Source organism: Zalophus californianus, chromosome 8 (assembly GCF_009762305.2).
Source record: "Zalophus californianus isolate mZalCal1 chromosome 8, mZalCal1.pri.v2, whole genome shotgun sequence".
Taxonomy (NCBI): Eukaryota; Metazoa; Chordata; class Mammalia; order Carnivora; family Otariidae; genus Zalophus; species Zalophus californianus.
In genome coordinates, this window is record NC_045602.1 from 78,117,542 (window position 1) to 78,135,859 (window position 18,318).

General features: G+C 42.2%; 1 protein-coding gene across 1 annotated transcript in view; it reads left to right on the forward strand.

Annotated features, from left to right (window-relative positions):
* Nucleotides 1-991: 991 nt before the first annotated feature.
* The window catches only part of CNGA3 (cyclic nucleotide gated channel subunit alpha 3), a 47,305-nt gene continuing 29,978 nt past the window's right edge, over nucleotides 992-18,318 (forward strand). Inside the window, exons 1-2 of the mRNA XM_027620450.1 lie at nucleotides 992-1,149; nucleotides 1,622-1,876. The gene's annotated coding sequence lies outside the window, so the exon portion shown is untranslated. The remainder of the gene's footprint in view (nucleotides 1,150-1,621; nucleotides 1,877-18,318) is intronic.

Here is an 18,318-nt window from a genome sequence, read left to right on the forward strand (position 1 = left end):
CCTTTCAGGTATGGAAAATTATTCAGTAATAACTACTGTCACACACATCATTTCCTAAGGGCCAATTATGTGCCCAATCCTGCCATGGATGCTCTACCTCATTTTGTCAGATTCAGTGCACTTCTCCATTTCATTTTATAAGTTAATTTTGTAAGGTCTTGTTTCCATGCCCCCCCCTCAGATTTTAGGAATGGTCTGCATTTTAAAAACAAAGTCCAAAGGGATTTTTCACTTTCAGGATTATGTGTTAAAATTGTCTTATGGTAACTACTTCTTTCTCCAAATCAGTATTTAAGATTCTTTTGAAGCTCTGAAATGCTTCTGGACAACAAATGATAACCATCTGCTTCCAATCTTCCCTTCCTTTCCTACAAGAAACAGCTTTAACTTGTAGTGTAAATTACTGGGATTAGAGAAAATAAAGTATTTCCTGACAATGAGGGCTGTAAAAAAAAATTGCACAAGGTAACTGATGTATGCATGCTGGAAAGTCTCTGGATTAAGGATACTAAAGGTCTTGATGAAACATAGTCTCATGAATTATATTTTCTCTTGTGTTAAATTCACTTCAGATTTCTCCCAGAAACCCAAATAATAAAACAAGAACTCTCCTCTCCTCCAACTTCTCTGGCTTCAACTTTGTTTGGTTGATTCACCACTTCCACTTATTTGCTTTCCCACTACCAGAATCCCTTGAATCTGAACAATTCCCACTACCAAAATCCCTTGAATTTGAACAATTAAGCTTGACTTTTCCTTGGGGAGAATTTTTCTGGGTTTTGCTTTCCTTCTTTAAGGTAGGGTGTGTGTGTGTGTGTGTGTGTGTGTGTGTGTGTGTGTGTGTGTGATTCTAATTCTTTATTTCTCCAGTGAATAATATACACTTGATCTCTCCAAGTGTTGCATGAACTCAAGAATTTAAGCCTTCTAAAGACAATCTGCTCCATGAACAGACAATTTAATAGCTATGTTCAGGAAATACCATGAGCTCCAAGTCCTCTCATTTTCAGACTCCTGTGGGATCTGCTCCTGCAGTTTCTTTCCATAAGGGTGTTAGCCAAAAGGCTTCCAGACCTCGTCCCAGACAAGACGGCTGGATTCCTCCTTGGGACCTGCTCCTGCAATCCAGAACCAAAGAGTGAGGGGGAGGTGAGTTTATGTTTTCATCCTTGATGGAGAGGTGTGTCCTTAGATATATGGTTTCTGTGGGGAAAGTGAGTCCGGAGAAATGTGGAGGCTTTGTTAAGTTATTTTCTCCAAAAGGGGTTTAAGTTCCTTTGGCTGGATTGGTGGGTTTTAATGTTTAGATCAGGGAATCTGGTGGTGTCTGTTGTGGCAGAAGGAAACAAATCTCTGCAAGGAGAATACACAATATCCCTAAGAGAGATTTATTTCTAAAACCCTCCCTAAGATTGCAAACGAGTTAAAAGGGCAATATATTCCCACCTTTAAACTTCAGACTCCCAGATCTCCGTAGTGTCCTCATCCAGTGTGGATTACGTTACTGGTAAAACATCCCAGGAAAGAGTCCAACGTGGCGGCTCCGGGTTAGGAGAGAGTCCAGAGTTGACAGGCAGACTTTCCTGTTTTGTTGCTCTTGGCTCACCCCCTTTTCCCTCAGAAAGGTTGCTGATACGAATGGGCGGCTTCTGCCTCTTCCGGGACCTCCTTTGAGACTCCAGAGCCTCACCTGACTTTTCCAGAGAGAGACAGAGAGGGAGGCAACAGACTCCTTCCGCCCTCCGCAGAGGACGGTCCTGGGGCCGGAGAGTTGGGGAGGGAGTGAGACCAGAGCTGTTGCCCAGAACCCGGAGGGAGAGAGGAGGAGACGCTTTGCCAGACGGAGGCGCGTCGCAGAGAACTCAAACTTTGGCGGGTAAGGATTGTAAGGGCTCTTGAGCTGGAAGTTCTTGGGGCGCTGGGAGATGTGCTGGGTCGTTGATTCCATCCAGACAAGAGGTGGATTAAAGAAGTCCGCGCAGGGCAGTGGGGCGGCGAAGCACTAATGCGGGCGTGGCGCTGTCCGCAATCCCCGGTGCTGAAACGGGCCACGTCTTGGCGAGAAAGAGGCGAAGCAAGGGCCCGCTCCGGCATCTGTTCCTATCCCCGGCACACACACACCCCTCCAGCTGCGATCACAGGACAAAGCCGGCCCCTGTGCCCAAGTACATCGCACCCCTTATAGTCCCGTCCGGCAACCGCGCAGGGCCGAGCCGGGCTGAGCCGTCGGGACAGGAGGCTGAAGGAGTTGGACTGGCTCCCACTGGGGACAGGTAGGGGGTCTGGGCATGACACCACCCCGGCAACACCTCCCTAAGACACCCCTAACCCAGAGGCCGGGCTACACGTCTCCATGGCCGCCCGTCCTGCAAGAGGCTCTTTGGCCATCTCATTTCTGTGGCTTCAGGTCAGGGACTAGCAGAGTCTCCGGGAATCCATGCTGCGCGCGCGTGGGGAAGTTGTGTCCGCGGTTTGGAAGCAGCAGGAGCTAGGGAGATCAGCGGACCAGGTTAAGGGACTGCCTCTGCTAGACCTTACTCAGCGTTGGGGATCCAGAGACAGGTGGGCTGAGGAGGTAAAGAGTTCAAATTATTTAGGGAAGTGAGCAATCACAATTTCTCCTTCTCCTTCTCCTCCTTCTCCTTCTCCTTTCTTTAATGATAAAAATCATAATCCGTGATCTTGGCCATTCCGGGCCTCAGGTCTTAGTGCTTAGGCATTGAGGAGAAGGGCAGCAGGCCCTCTGATCCCTTGCAATCCCCTAACCCGATAATCATACAGGCTTTCTGTCCTCGTCCTCAGGCTTTTCTCCCAAGCTCAGCTCCCACCTCCACTCACTATTCCCAAGGGGTCTGGTCGAGCCTTTCCTCACACTCTGGCTGTCCCGGGATTCTGTCTCAGCAGTCCCCAACAAGAGCTGGGGCTGGGTGACGGGAGATGAAAGGTTGTTTCATTTTTCTCCCCTTGTGATTCCTCAATTCACAACTGCCCTACTTTATGCAGTTGCTGAGATTTTAAACTTTGTCATTCTAAAGCGGGTATCTCCAGCTAGACAAGAAATGTGGCCAAGGATGAAGGGAGGGAAGAGCAGAAAGCACCTGAAGCCTGCCCCTGGGCCTCTGTCCATGGGTCTGGTGCCTCCAACAAGCAATTTGCTTGCTCAGGACTCCCTCGCAAGCTCTGCAACCTCTCGCCTGGAAACCAGAGAGCACTACAGTGGACGATCCTCTCCAAATCTTCCAGAGGGCAAACTGGGGTTGGCATGGTCCTTTTTACCCCAAACTACTGGGCAGTGGTGCTCCCACCTGGGTTTGTGCTGTCCAGACCCCTAATTTTTTTCTATGGACCGTCCACCAGCACTGCCGCCACCCCGCCTCCCGTGTGAGACACACACACACACACTTTCCTTCATAAAACACAGTAATAATATAATTGTCTGGGAACAAAGTCACATATTCCCTCGGTGAGAAAACACTGGAAGGGGCGGTAAAAAGTTGGGCAATGAGAGGGGAGGTGACTCCTATTGCTGTCGCTCTCCATGCCAGGTCTTGTGTGCCAAAGTCTTGGATTCTTGGACATTCTTCCAGGCCAGGGAACCCAGCTGGGATTTCATTGAGCTGGTGGGAGCTCCTTTGGTAGGGTGGGAGCGGGGAAGACACAAACTGTCCTTACTTCACATGAATGCCCAAGCACCCGCACTTTTCCTCTTCAGCCTCTGTTCATCCATAAATGGGGTCCTTGCTGGGCGCAGGATGCCAGGAGAGGTTGAATGGCTGCTCTGTGGGTAACTGACTGGTCAGAGCAAGATCTCAATCGCTTTAGCTGGGACTTTGGCCAGGACTGCATGTGCCCCGTGTCTTTGATGTACCCATTTTTATGCCTTTTCTGTCCTCATTCACTATCTGCCAGCGGTTGCTGCCTCTGGTTAATAATGGGGTTGCCATGGTAACCAATCTCCTGTCGCCATGGTACCCAGGAGGTAAACAGTTAGAAGCTGCAGAGGCTCTTTGCTAGCTCCCCCAGATTGTGCACAGGCTTCGGATTTCCTAGGGGAGTGGGGGAGGGATGACAATGACCAGGCTCTGTGAACAGCATCCCCCCACCACATACACACCCTGCCTAGAGCCCTCTTCACCTGAAACCTTCTCTGATCCCTGCCAACCACTGTGCCCTCCAGGTTCAGATGAGTCAAGCTTTTATTTTCCATCCCCAATTGCATACACTGAGGTCAAGGGGTAAATACTTTTTCCTCTGACCTAATTAATATTAGGTGAACACTAACTACTCCTAAGTACAAATCAAAAGGCTAAGTCCAGTGGGAGACAGAATTAATTAAACAAACACAGTCCATTCTCTCTGACCTCACAGTGTTGCGTGATTGACAAGCCCTTATATTTCCTGTCAGCTGGGCTCTGCTCTGGGGTGAAATAGAGGTAATGATAGTGCTCTGAGAGTAGAGAGAGTTGGGAGTGACTGACTCCCAGAGGAGGTCATACTCTAGTTGAAACTTGAAGGATGACAGGAATTTCAACTGGAGAGAAAGAGGAAAAATCTCTCTCTAGACAGACTAGTGGGACCAAAGATGTGTAGAGCAGTCAGGAGAGGATAGATCCTACTCTAGTAGACTTGGAACCTCTCGGCGTCTAGCCCATCCATCACTTATGCAACATCTGAGGTTTGGAGGAATTGGGGGACCCTGCATCATGGGAGGAGTCCACTGGCCAGAGCCTGTTATTCAGCCCTCACCTGGCCTGGAAGGGAGACTGAGAAATACAGGAAGTCCATGTATGGTGAGATCTCACCATGGTGAGATTTAATGAGTCTGTCAATAGGAGGGACAAGAAAATTTGCGACACCCTTAAGGAAAGCATGAGTAATTTGGTTTAAATGGAGCTTTCCCTTTTAGGCTGATATGATCCAGGTTATGAAAAGTCTTGAATGTCAGGCTAAGACTGCATGATGGAGAAAATAGGCGACCTCTGAAAGTTTCTGAGTGACATGATTCAAACTACCTTTTAGAAAGACCCTGGTGTTAGTGCAGAAGACGCATTCATTCATTCATTCATTCATTCATTCCACACTCCCTGAGCACCTCCTAAGTGCCAAGCCTTGGATGCATTAAAGAGGTGAGGCAATTATTTCAAAAATACTGGGGAGGGAGGCCAGGACTCCCACCCTCACTCCATTTCTGAATTAATGAATGAATGATGGAAGGGGAAAGAGAGGACAGATAGTTGGTGGTGTAACTAAGAGGACTTGGGGATTTTGGATCTGGGAAAGTGAGGGAGAAATAGGAGTAGAGGCTCATGCTGGGTGATCAGTTAGCTTGGTGTTCATGATGTTAACCAAGACAGGGCCGCCATTGGGGTGCTGCCAGTCTGGATAGTTTTGTACCAGTGATGCTCTTTGCTGCCTATGCTGCATCCTCACACATTGCACCCTGGACCTCATCTAGCCCACACAGCACTTCGTTTGCTCTCCTTTACAGGACTTCACACATTCCCTCTTGCATTTTAACAATGCAGTGTAGGGGTTAAACTCAAACAGGCTTTTGTTCCCTAGTTCTGCCACTGGGTGACTTTGAACAAGTTATTCAACCATTCTGAGTCTCAGTTTCTTCATGTGTAAATTGGAAGTAATAGTTATAATACCTGCTTCAGTGGGTTGTTAGGAGGAGTAAGTGAAGTAATTAGAGTGAATTCCTGAGCACAGCACCTGACACACCAAGTGCTCAAAATCAGATATGAACATCTTATTGCTTTTTGTAATGACAGTGCATTACTTTTATAATCACATCCCCAAGATTAATTTACAAAAAAGAACACTTTACCTCTGTGCCTGCAGCTAGGCTAGGTGAAACACATCTTTGGCTTGGGGAAGGAAGGAAGGTACCTTGCCTGGCCTTGTTGATCCTGGGTGTGTGTGTGTGTGTGTGTGTGTGTGTGTGTGTGTGTGTGTGTGTGTGTGTGTGTTGGGGAGTCAGGTGGGGGGAGATGGAATTCTGAGGATAGCTTCTATAGGGCTGGCTACAGAGATCTGAGTTCTCCAGCTCTAGCAACATCTGGAAAGCAATTTCATCCTCTTGGAATCTCAACCTGAGCAGCTGAATCTTATTGCAAAGCAGTCACTTAGAAATTGAGTACACTTAGAGCTGAGGAAACCAGAGTCCCATTAATTCTGAGTCATCTCTGCAGAAGACCAAGACACTTTCTAGGCATGAGACATGTCTCTGTCTGGTGGTTGAGTAACATAATTGATAACCTTGTTACAATTTCAGTGCATTCTCTTTCACCCCAAATCTCTTCCTGTTCTTGGGAACAATGTTAATTTTTTCTCAGACAGGAATTGAAAATCTGCAGCTGGCATACCCAAACTCCCCTTTTCTTGTGTTATAAAAATGCATTGAGTTCAGAAGGAGAGAACTCTACCTCAGAGCCATTCAGAGGTTTCCTTGGAAAATCAGACACAATAACCCTAACTTGGACTCCTCTCTATCTTGGTGTGGGAACATTCCTGGATTTGCCTATCCTCCACTCCACAGAAAAGAGAGAACACAAATTCTGAGCTCCATTTCCCCTCATCACCTTGAAGCTCAATCTGAGCACAACTAGACACACCCTCATGGTCTAAGACCTGAGCTGCCCTTTTGGACTTTTATTGAGCAGATGGAGGCAGCTTTGAATACCTACTAATCCCAGAAATTGACCTTGTTTCTTGAGAGGCAGGTTTTGACTTTGCAAGTTCTACAACTAAATTGCTTGTGATAGCGCTGGCTGTGTGAAACTTGTGTCTTGGTATGCTCAACTATAAAATTGGGACAATAACTTACCTCATAGGGTTATTGTGAGGATTAAATGAGTTCTGACTTGTGAAAAGCTGTAGAGCAGTACCTGGCATAGTGCAAGCCCTCAAACATGTGATCAATACCATTATTAATGTGATATTTTGACACCTCTCCCCTTTAATACACTTATATTTTGTGAGTTTCTTGTAGCAGATACTGTTAGTTTTGCATTTTAAAAGAAGTTTTGGTGGGAATGTAAGCTGTATAGCCACTCTGGAAAACAGTGTGGAGGCTCCTCAAAAAGTTGAAAATAGTGCTACCCTATGACCCAGCAATTATACTACTGGGTATTTATCCCAACGATACAAATGTAGGGATCCAAAGGGGCACCTGCACCCCCATGTTTATAGCAGCAATGTCCACAATAGCCAAACTATGGAAAGTGCCCAGATATCCATTGACAGAGGAATGGATAAAGAAGATGTGATATATATATATATATACAATGGAATGTTACTCAACCATCAAAAAGGATGAAATCTTACCATTTACATTGACGTGGATGGAACTGGAGGGTATTATGCTGAGTGAAATAAGTCAATCAGAGAAAGAAAATTATCATATGGTTTCACTCATATGTGGGATTAAAGGAACAAAACAGAGGATCATAGGGGAAGGGAGGGAAAACTCAATGGGAAGAAATCAGAGAGGGAGACAAACCATGAGAGACTCTTAACTATAGGAAATAAACCGAGGGTTGCTGGAAGGGAGACGGGTGGGGAGTTGGGGTAATTGGGTGATGGGCATTAAGGAGGGCATGTGATGTGATGAGCACTGGATATTGTATGCAACTGATGATTTATTGAACTCTACATTTGAAACTAATGATGTACTATATGTTGTCTAATTGAATTTAAATTTAAAAAATGAATAAATAAAAGAAGTTTTGATATTAGATTTAACATGACTTCCTTAGATATGATTCACATGCCATAAAAGTCATCCATTTAAAGTATCCATTTCAGCACTTTTTAGTAATATTTACAGTTGTGCCATCATCACAACATAATTTTAAAACATTCAACACCACTAAAAGAAACCCTGTAGGTATTAGCAGTCACTCTTTTTTCTGGCCACCCCCCACCTGAACACTTTCCCCCAGCAACCACTAATCTACTTTCTCTCTCAATGGATTTGCCTATTCTGGACATTTTACATAGATGGAATCTATGTAAAATCTATGTAGATGGAATCATACAACATGTGGCTTTTTGCATCTTGCTTCTTCCACTTAGCATGATGTTTCCAAAGTTCATCCATGTTGTAGCACGAGTCAGTATTTTATTCATTTTCATTGTCAAATAACATTTTACTATGTAGATATACCACATTTTGTGTATTCAGTTATCAGCTGATGGACATTTAGGTTGTTTCCCCTTTTTGGCTATTACAAATAATACTGCTATGAATATTCATGTACAAGTTGTTTTATAGATGTATATTTTCGTTTCTCTTAGGTATATACTCAAGAGCAAAATTGCTGGGTCATATGACAACTATGTTCAGCATTTTGAGGAACTGCCCAACTGTCTTCCAATATGGCAGCACCATTTACATTCCTACCAGTAGTGTGTGAGGTTTCCAGTTTCTCCATATCCTTGTCAACACTTGTTATTAACTATATTTTTATTATAGCCATTGTAGTTGGTATACAGTGGTATTTTATCATGATTTTGATTTGCATTTCCCCATGACTAAATATGCTTATATTCATGTGCTTGTTGACTACTTATATATCTTCTTCAGAGACAGGTCTATTCAAATCCTTTGCCCACCATTTAATTGGGTTGTCTTTTCATTATTGAGTTGTAGCTGTTCTTTATATATTCTGGATACAAGACCCTTATCAATATGTGATATAAAAATATTTCCTCCCATTATGTGGGTTGCCTTTTTACTTTCTTGATGGTGTTGTTTGATGCAGAGATTTTTTATTTTGATGAAGTAATCTATTTTTTTCTCTTTTAATTTATGTTTTTGGTGTCATATCTAAGAAACCATTGCCTAACCCAAGGCCATAAAGATTTACTCCTGTGCTTTCTTCTAGGAATCCTATAGTTTTAGTGCTTTCATGTAAGTCTATGATCCATTTTGAGTTCCTGTTTGTATAGGTGTATAATACTGTGCATGTGGATATTCAGTTTTCCTAGTAACATTTGTTAAGAAGACTATTTATTCTTTCTTCCATTAAATTATTATCCTTGTCAAAAATTAATTGATCATAAAGGTGGGGGTTTATTTCTGGACTCTGAATTCTATTCCATTAATCTATATACCTATCCTTATGCCAGGACCACACCATCTTGATTACTGGAACTTTGGAATAAGATTTTTGAAATCAGAAAATGTGAGTTCTCCAACTTTGTTTTTGTTTTTCAAGATTTCAAGATTGTTTTGGCTATTTGGGGTTTCTTGAATTTCCATATAAATTTAGGATCATCTTGTCAATTTCTGCAAAAAATCCAGCAGGGATTTTGATAAGGATTGCATTGAATCTGTAGATAATTTGAGGAGTATTGCCATATTAATAATATTAATCCTTCCACTCTATGAGCAGGAAATATCTCTCCATTTGTTTATATCTTCAATTTCTTTCAACAATGTCTTATAGTTTTCAGTGTACAAGTCTTCAGTTTCCTTGGTTAAATTTCCTAGTGTTTAATTCTCTTTTGCTGCTATTAAAAATGGGATTGTTTTCTTAATTTCATTTTCTTATTATTCACTGCTACCATATAGAAATATAATTAATTTCTATAAGCTGATCTTGTATCCTGCCATACCACTAAACTCATTTATTAGTTCTAATAGTTTTTTAGTGGATTCCTTAAGATTTCATATATTCTAGATCATGTCATCTGCAAATAGAGATAGTTTTACTTTTTCTTTTCCAATCTGGATGCTTTTGTTTTTCTTGTCTAATTGCCCTGGCTAAAAGTACAATGTTGCATGGAGGTGATAAGAGTGAATACCTTTGTCTTGTTCCTGATCTTAGAAGAAAGCGTTCTGTCTTTCACCATTAAGTATGATATTAGCTGTGGTTTTGTCATAGATGCCCTTTATCAGTTTAAGGAATTTCTATTCTTATTTTGTTGATTTTTATCATGAAAACATGTTGGATTTTGTCATATGATTTTCTCGTGTCTATTGCATTCATCATATGGCTTTTGCCATTTAATTAATATGGTGTATTACCTTGATTGATTTTGGATGTTAAATCAAGTTTGCATTCTTGGGAAGGCTCAATGCATCCTAATGTAATTTTCAAAGTGCCCTCTCATGTAAGTTCTGATACTCAAATTGTTTGTTTATTTTTAATTTTATTTATTTACTTGAGAAAGAGAGCACAAGGGAAAGAGAACAAGTTGGGGAGAGGGGCAGAGGGAGGGGGAGAAGCAGACTCTGCACTGAGAAGGGAGCCCAACGTGGGGCCGGAGCCCGACATAGGGTTCAATCCCAGGACCCCGGGACCATGACCTGAGCTGAAGGAAGACACTTAACCAACTGAGGCACCCAGGTGCCCCTCAAGTTGTTTTTATTTATATTGTACCGTGTCCAGAGAATTTTAACATTATATAGCTTTTTCCTTTCTGTTTTTGAAATTCTGGAATATTTCTGTTTCTTCCAGTAGGATCACATTCACACACAAACTATAAGAGGACTGTCAGGCACAATATTTGCACTCTACAGTTTTGTTCCATCGTGAAACTCTTGGAATGGAAGGACCTTTAATAATCAACTGAGCCTTGGTTTTCAGCTCTGTTCCACAGAATTCCCTAAGGTGTTCTGTGTACATTTTAAGGTTTTTTAATGTACTTTTTCCAAATTTTAATATACTGGACACCATGGTGTCCCACTGATTTTTTTTTAACTGAAGTATAGTTGATACACAATGTTACATTGGTTTCTGGTGTACAACATAGTGATTTGATAACTTTATACATTGTGCTGTGCTCACCACAAATGTCATACCATCTGTCACCATACTACACTATTATAGTACCATTGACTATATTCCCTATGCTTTACCTTTTATCCCCATGACTTATTCATTCCATAACTGGAAGCCTGTATCTCCCAATCCCCTTCACCCATTTTGCTTCCCACCACAACCATCAGATTTTCTCTGTATTTATGGGATTTTTTTCTGTTTTTTTTTTCTTAATTTGTTTGATTTTTATTCCACATATAAGTGAAATCATATGGTATTTGTCTCTCTCTGTCTTATTTCATTTAGCATAATACCCTCTAGGTCCATCCATGTTGTCACAAATGGCAAGATCTCTTTTTTTTTCTTAATGGCTGAATATCTATTGACGGACACTTAGGTTGCTTTTGTATCTTAGCCATTGTAAATAATGCTGCAATGAACATAAGCGTGCACATATCTTTTTGAACTAGTATTTCTACTTTAGGGAGGGGGTAAATACCCACTAATTATCTTTATAAATGTTTTAAAATACATTTAAATAAAATACTACAAGTAAATGTTTTATTTGTTGGGCTTCTGTGGAAGATTTCATTTGCAATAAGTCCATGTCCACCATTGGATGAAGAAACCAAAATGCTAGGTCACTTGCCCAAATTGGAGGCTGAGCTAAGAAGAGAATCCAGCTTTCCCTTCTCTCAGTACAGTGCCCTTGGCCTCCTATATTGTCTTTCCAATGCCATTTGTCTCAAACAAAAAACTAGTGTCTTCCCTTTACATAAGCCTAGGACTGCTTGAAAACACACAGCCTTCATCATTGCCTATACTAATATCTGTTCTATTGTGTTTGTGTTGTATTGTGTTGTATTGTGTTTGTTCTGTGGGCTGGTTCACAGCTCTTAGAATGATTAAGTGGCTTAGCATTGGGTAGTTTCTTTTCATCCTGCAGTTTCCAGATGGGATAGGGGAAGAAGGGAAAGGCAATTTGAAGTGTGCTTTAGAAAAAGTTCCAAGGCACATAGACTATGTGAGAGTTATTGACTTATCTTTGGAGTTTAGTTTGACAAAGCAAGGCTGTCCAACCTCACATTTACTGAGAATTTGCTGAGTGCTTTTGCTCAGAGAGATGCTGAGAAAGTTGAGTTGTAGAGAACAGAAATGGATGAAACCCAGAGAGATATTACTTCTGAGAAGATGGTAGACCCCAAGTGGTAAAAGTGATCTGTCTCAGCTGGAGAAAATAAAGGTCTGGCACCCAGTGTGCCCTGTGGGGCTCTCCTCTGATTGGGGTTTCAGTTCTTTTGGCATGGCTTTGTGTCTAGACTTGGTGCCTCACTAATGGAACCTGCCAGCCTCTGGCTGCATAGGAATCATAACCAAAGGCAATGATAATTCAGAAAGTCTGCCAATGGGTCAGAAGAGTATGCATCTTGGGCTCTTGGCACCTCTTTATTGTCTCAGCTACATTTAGGGATTGGAAAATGATAATGTTTCAGATGACACATATTGAACCAGACTGATTTTCACGTTTAAGCCATAATAAAAAAGGACAGAGCATGGACAATATTTTTTTTAGTATAAAGAGCTAGTCATCATAAGTAGGGACAAAGATTTTTTTTTCAGAAGCACATTTTAGTTTAGAAGAAAGAGCTTTACATGTTTTGACTTCCTTTCTTGCTTACTTGCTCTCTCCCTTATAAAGTTCCATCCATTTTTAAGTAAGATAGAAATGTTCAGTCTGACTCATTCATTGAGCATGGTGAGAATCAAATGAGTTAATACACATTTAAAGTTATTAGAACAGTACCAGGCAGAGAGTAAATGCTCAGTAAGTATACTGTTGTTATTATTAGCATCATCATTGCAATTACTCACCTGTTCTTCATCCATTTATGCCACCTGCTTTTTATTACCCACCAGGTGTATATATGCTGGTGTTTAGGAGGATATTTTTTAAGTAAAAGGAAACAGTTCTTGCCTTCAAATCTTTTGGAGTTAATAAAGGAATGAGAATAGTATGAGAAAAACTGGAGTGCAGGTGAGCTGTGTTAGATTCCTGGCCTACTTAGGTGTCCAAGCCAAAAGCAATGTAGAAAGTTAAAGATATGCACCAGAACACAGAAGTCACAATCAAATCCTCAAAGGTGCCCGCACAATGGCTAACACATGGTAAATGTTGAATAATGTCAAACAAATATTGTGATCGCCACTCATCTGAGAAGCCGCCTCGAACCTCTGTGGTCCCTGAGGCAGAATTAGTGCCTCCCCCCTTCCCCGTTGCTCCCCACCATGCTTCTACCTCTATTTCAGCACCTCTGTATCCTACCCCCCATTTCCATTCCTGTTTCCCCCATACAGTTTTGTGCTTTCAAAGACAGAGACCTATTTTCTTCATCTTCATAATCTTCGGGGCCAGGCATGATGCCTGGGATGTGGGAGTCAATAAGTGTGTTTGGGGGTGGGGGATAGGGGAAGAAAACATGCTGGATTTAGTAATGCTGTAAAAAAAATGGGAATTGTCTGAAATGATGTGTTGTTAGTTCCCCAGTTAAGCCCTAGAAAACTCATATTCATTTGAGACATGTTCACAAACCACTCTTAGACTCACGCCTAGGATCCACTTCAAGGTCACCCTGGTAGTTGGCAGGATACAGCTTCTTCCTGTGCTTGAAAATTAAAATTATATTTGTACATTTATAATCTCCTGCAGTGGGTGTGATAAACCAAACAAACCACTACGTGGACTTCAGGGTCAGACAGACCCAAGCCTGCAAAACCAGCATCACTATTACCTCTTGGGGCTCCTGAAGATTAAGGAATAATGGATATGCAAGTGCCTCACACTCAGGGAGCCCTGGCTGGATGGCAGGTTTCATTTTCAACAGCCACCTCAGGATCATTGACTATAATTTCATGATTTGTGAGTTCTCCCAGAGTTTGTCTGGGCTAGGAAATGTGAAAATTCATGGGGCAGTTCGGGAATCACTTAGGATGTCAGGACTTAAAAATTGGTAAATAAGAGGAAAGGATTGTTTATCCTGCCTTTCCTGTATGAATGGTACCACTGAAGAGCCAAATAATAAGTAAAATTTTCTTTAAGACTATATTAGCTAATTGGTAGAGAAGAAATAATAGAATATCACCAATTTGCAACTCATAATGAAATGATAGGTCCAGGCAATGATCATTAATGGCTGCTGAAATCACCCGAAGAAATATTCTTGAAAAAAAAAATTGAACCCAAGTTTGACCAAACCTCTGAGTACAACTGCTAACTTACAGAAAACATTGTCAATTTGGAATTGGCAAAAATCCATACCATAGGAAACTCTGGAGTACAATTATGTTTCTTCCACAAAGAGAAAGAGGAGAAATGCATCCAAAACCTTAGATTAGGGGCACCTGAGTGGCTCAGTCAGTTAAGCAACTGACTCTTGGTTTCCGCTCACGTCATGATCTCATGGGTTGTGAGATCAAGCCCCACACCACCGGGCTCCGTGCTCAGATTGGAATGGGGGTGGCTCTTGAAGATTCTCTCCCTCTGCCCTCTTCCCCCAACCCCGCACACACAAGCACGCCTCCCTCTCTCTAAAATAAATCAATCTTTAAGAAACACACTTGAGATTAAAAAATGCAAATCAGCCAATCAGAATATGTGGACCTGGTTTGGATCCTGATTTTTAAAGTAATTTTTTAAGAAATACAACTATTATGATGTTTATGAATAATTAGGGAAAAAAAGATCTTCTGACTTACCTTAAACTAACATTTCCCTTTAATCACACACATTTTGCCCTGTTCTACCCATCAGGGGCCCAGGTCAGGAGTTCACATAACCCACCTACCATTTGTCTAAATATCTAAAAAAAATTCTCTTAGCTGAGGTAATCACCTCCTCCCACACACACACACACACACACACACACACACACACACACAAATCCCAAACCTGGAACTTTGGACAAAAGCATGCAGGCAGGCAGTTTATTTGGGAAGTGATTCCAAGGAAGAGACATGGGGGTCTTAGAAGAGAAAACAAGGCAAGAAGGGAAAGCCACCCCAAGTGTATATTATCAAACTGATCACCACTCTGGGCAACTGGCTTGATCCTTCTAGGGCTTCTCCAAAGAGCCACGTAGAGTACCATTGAATTACCCTTCTGAGGAATAGAAGATGGGAATATTTAGTGCTGATTCCTGAGTTCTGGAAGTCAAAGGTTGCCCAAGGGGGAGTTACCTCTCTAGCACTTCTAGTTTTGTACATGTGTCAGAATGGCATGAGCATCCTAGCATATGTTCTCTGGGGGAAGCAGGGAAGCCCCCAGGAAAGAAGGGGAGCAATCCACAGTGTAGCTGAGGCAAGGTGCTCCTGGGTCACCGCACAGGCAACTGGTTGTCATAGCAATAGCTGGACTGAAAGATGGGCAGGAAGGATGTGAGGTAGAGAGCTGGAGATGACTAGTACACTGTTGAATCAAACATGCCCTATCCTCTTGCATTGACAAATCACTTTCGCAATGACTGGAAGACCAGATTCAAATAGAGATTTCTCAGGCCCCTTTGAGTTCAGCCTCAGAATATGGTGGCATGGGAAGATTTGATCTCTGGTTCCCCATCCATACCTGCCTCCTTCTTTGCTCAGTCCAGGTCTACCCCAGGTCACAAGGGGTCTTTCACACACACGTGTGGACACCCCACAGCTCTGAGCTCTATCCACCCCTTCCTCCAAACAGCTGCTCCTTGTCCATCTACAGCTCTAGGGGAGTGCACACTGATGCCCTTCTCAGGAAAACAGACCTGGTAAGAGACCCAGGCAGGCCGTAGAACCAGTCCAGAGCCCCCGAGCACAGTTTTGGGAGTCTTGGGCACCCAGAGCATAATCTAGAGCAGGGGGCAAATCCACTTGGCCTCGTATTCTGTGGCTGGAAGAGAGTCAGAGTAGAGTCCTTTAAAGCCTGGGGTCCCGGGCAGGGGCCCCTCCTGCTCAGGCCAAAAGGCAATGCCCATTCTTTGCCAGCCACTAACTTTACACTATCAGGTTCTGGAGTCATACAGAACTTTGTCAATCCTGGCATAGGCTCTAAGCAACACTACAGAAATTACGTACCTCTTCAGCTTCTTCACTTGTAAAAGGGCAGGAAAGGGGAGGCTATTTGAGGGTTAAAGGAGCAGTATTACACGAACACCTACCCTGTTTCTGGCATACAGTAGCCCTCCATAGCTGGCAGGTCTGTGAGGGCCCAGAAGTGCTGCCTCCATACAATAGCATCTGAGGCCAGGGTTTGTGCAGCTGAGGGGGGCTGAAGGAAGGGACACAGGCTGGAGGCAATGAACTTTCTCTCGTGCAACTTTCCTGGAAATGTATAAAAAAGAATAATTTGATAGATTTTCTGCAGAGTCCTAAAGCTTTTTTAAAACTTGCTCTAGATCCCACTGGACTGTAAGCTCCCTGAGGACAGAGATGCATATCCTTCTCTGTAAAACCCTAGCTCTTTGCGTATTGTCTCACACATAGTAAGTGCTTAATAAAAAAGCACTGGGTGAATGATTTCAAATTGGGCTTATTGCCTTTAATGGAAGACATTTATTTCTTATGTTGGCTCTAAGGTTTCCATAGACATCTCAAACTGGAAGCATTCTCTTTCTCAAACCTGCTTCTTCCCCTAGTTCCCTGCCTCAGTGTACAGAACCATCAATGCCCCAGACCAGCAGTCATGCATCATGCTCAGTACTGTCCTCCTCATCACCCTATAACTTATACCTGATTAATTACCATGTCCCAATGGTTATATCCATTTAGTAGTTTTTTAATTTATCTGATTCATTACCACAAACCTAGTTCAGGCAACTATCCTCTCTCTCTTGAGATACTGCAGCATTTAGCTGCTCACCTCACACCAACTCATGTTCCCTGAATATGTCCTCCTCAGTGCAGCCAGAATGGCCTTTACACATTGGACCACATCTCTTCTGGGCTCAGGGTAAAGCCCAAGCTCCTTAACATGGCCTGCAGGACCCTCTGGTATCCATCATCTGCCCTACTAGACTATAAGATCCTTGAAAATGGTCTTTATCTTATATTTCTTTTTGCTCCTGTGATCAGCCAGATACTCACCATTACATAAATGAGTAAAGTTTTTAGAATCAAAACAATTTTTGATCTCTTGAGAAAAGTATAAAATTTAAACCATAGACTTAAATTATCAAACATCAGAGATGAACCAAAACCTATGAGCAAACAACTGCCCCTGAGTAAACTCACGGTGGGTTGGCCGTGGTGAGCAGGATGTATGGATGTATCCAGGCTTTGGTGCAGTATTCTAGGCTCCTTGCACTCTCCTTCCTTTGGATATGGAATTAATTTAGTCTTGGAGTGAGTCACTGGACTATTTCTAGAAATCACCATCTTTCTCTAGAGTGGTCTCTACTGACATCTGACATACTCAAGCCATGTGACTGCTCGAGAGAGCCTGTCTTTGTCTGTTTAAGAGAAACTGTCCTCAGGGATTCATCTTCTGCCTGGAAGGTTTTGATCAAGGATGAGGGAACTGGCCAATCTTTGTGTTCATCACACCAGCCCTGTGCTCACATCAACTTTCTTTTCTCATCAGTCAGAGGGGAATCTTCCAATGTTTGCTGAAGGTAAGAGTATTCACGGTCTGATTTCTAGCACCAGGATCATGCCATCAACAGGTTTTACCTATTTCTTTGCTTGAACAAGATGCTTAACATCTCTGAATCTCAATTCAGTCATCTTTAAGTGGGGGTAAAAATTGTAAATATCTGATGAGGTTATTATGAGGATTAAATGAGATGCAGTGTGTTTTGAGCATAATATCACATTGTAAAGGTTTTATGAATGTCAAGTATTGTTTGTTTTTTTAATGTTTCGATTTAAAATGGGATTTGGGGGAGCTACTAAAACATGTGAAAAACTATAAGATAAAAATAAGTAAATGAGAAAACCAGAGTCAAGAGGAACATCACATCATTCCACAGAATCATGAGGATTTTAGCTTTCTTATATCAGATACCAACTTGGCCAATCATTCATTCATTGGCTGGATCATCATTTAACTTTGAGCAGCTCTTCAGTATGGAGTGAAAGACCTTGCTTGTGCTTCAGTCTGGGAAGAAGAACCCAAAGATACCCAACTAAAACACGAGAGGGAGACAAACTATAAGAGACTCTTAATCTGAGGAAACAAACTGAGGGTTGCTGGAGTGGAGGGGGCTGGGAGGGATGGGGTGGCTGGGTGATGGACATTGGGGAGGGTATGTGCTATGGTGAGCGCTGTGAATTGTGTAAGACTGTTGAATCACAGACCTGTACCCCTGAAACAAATAATACATTATATGTTAATATATATATATATATATATATATATATATTAATCTATAAAATGGGGATAATAGCATCTGCCCCATAGGGATGCTGTGAGGATTAAATGATCTTTGTAAAATGCTTAGAATGATGCCTGGTACATAGTATTTACTCAATAAAAGTTACCTATTTATTAAAAAAACAAAACAAAACAGTGTATCTGGAA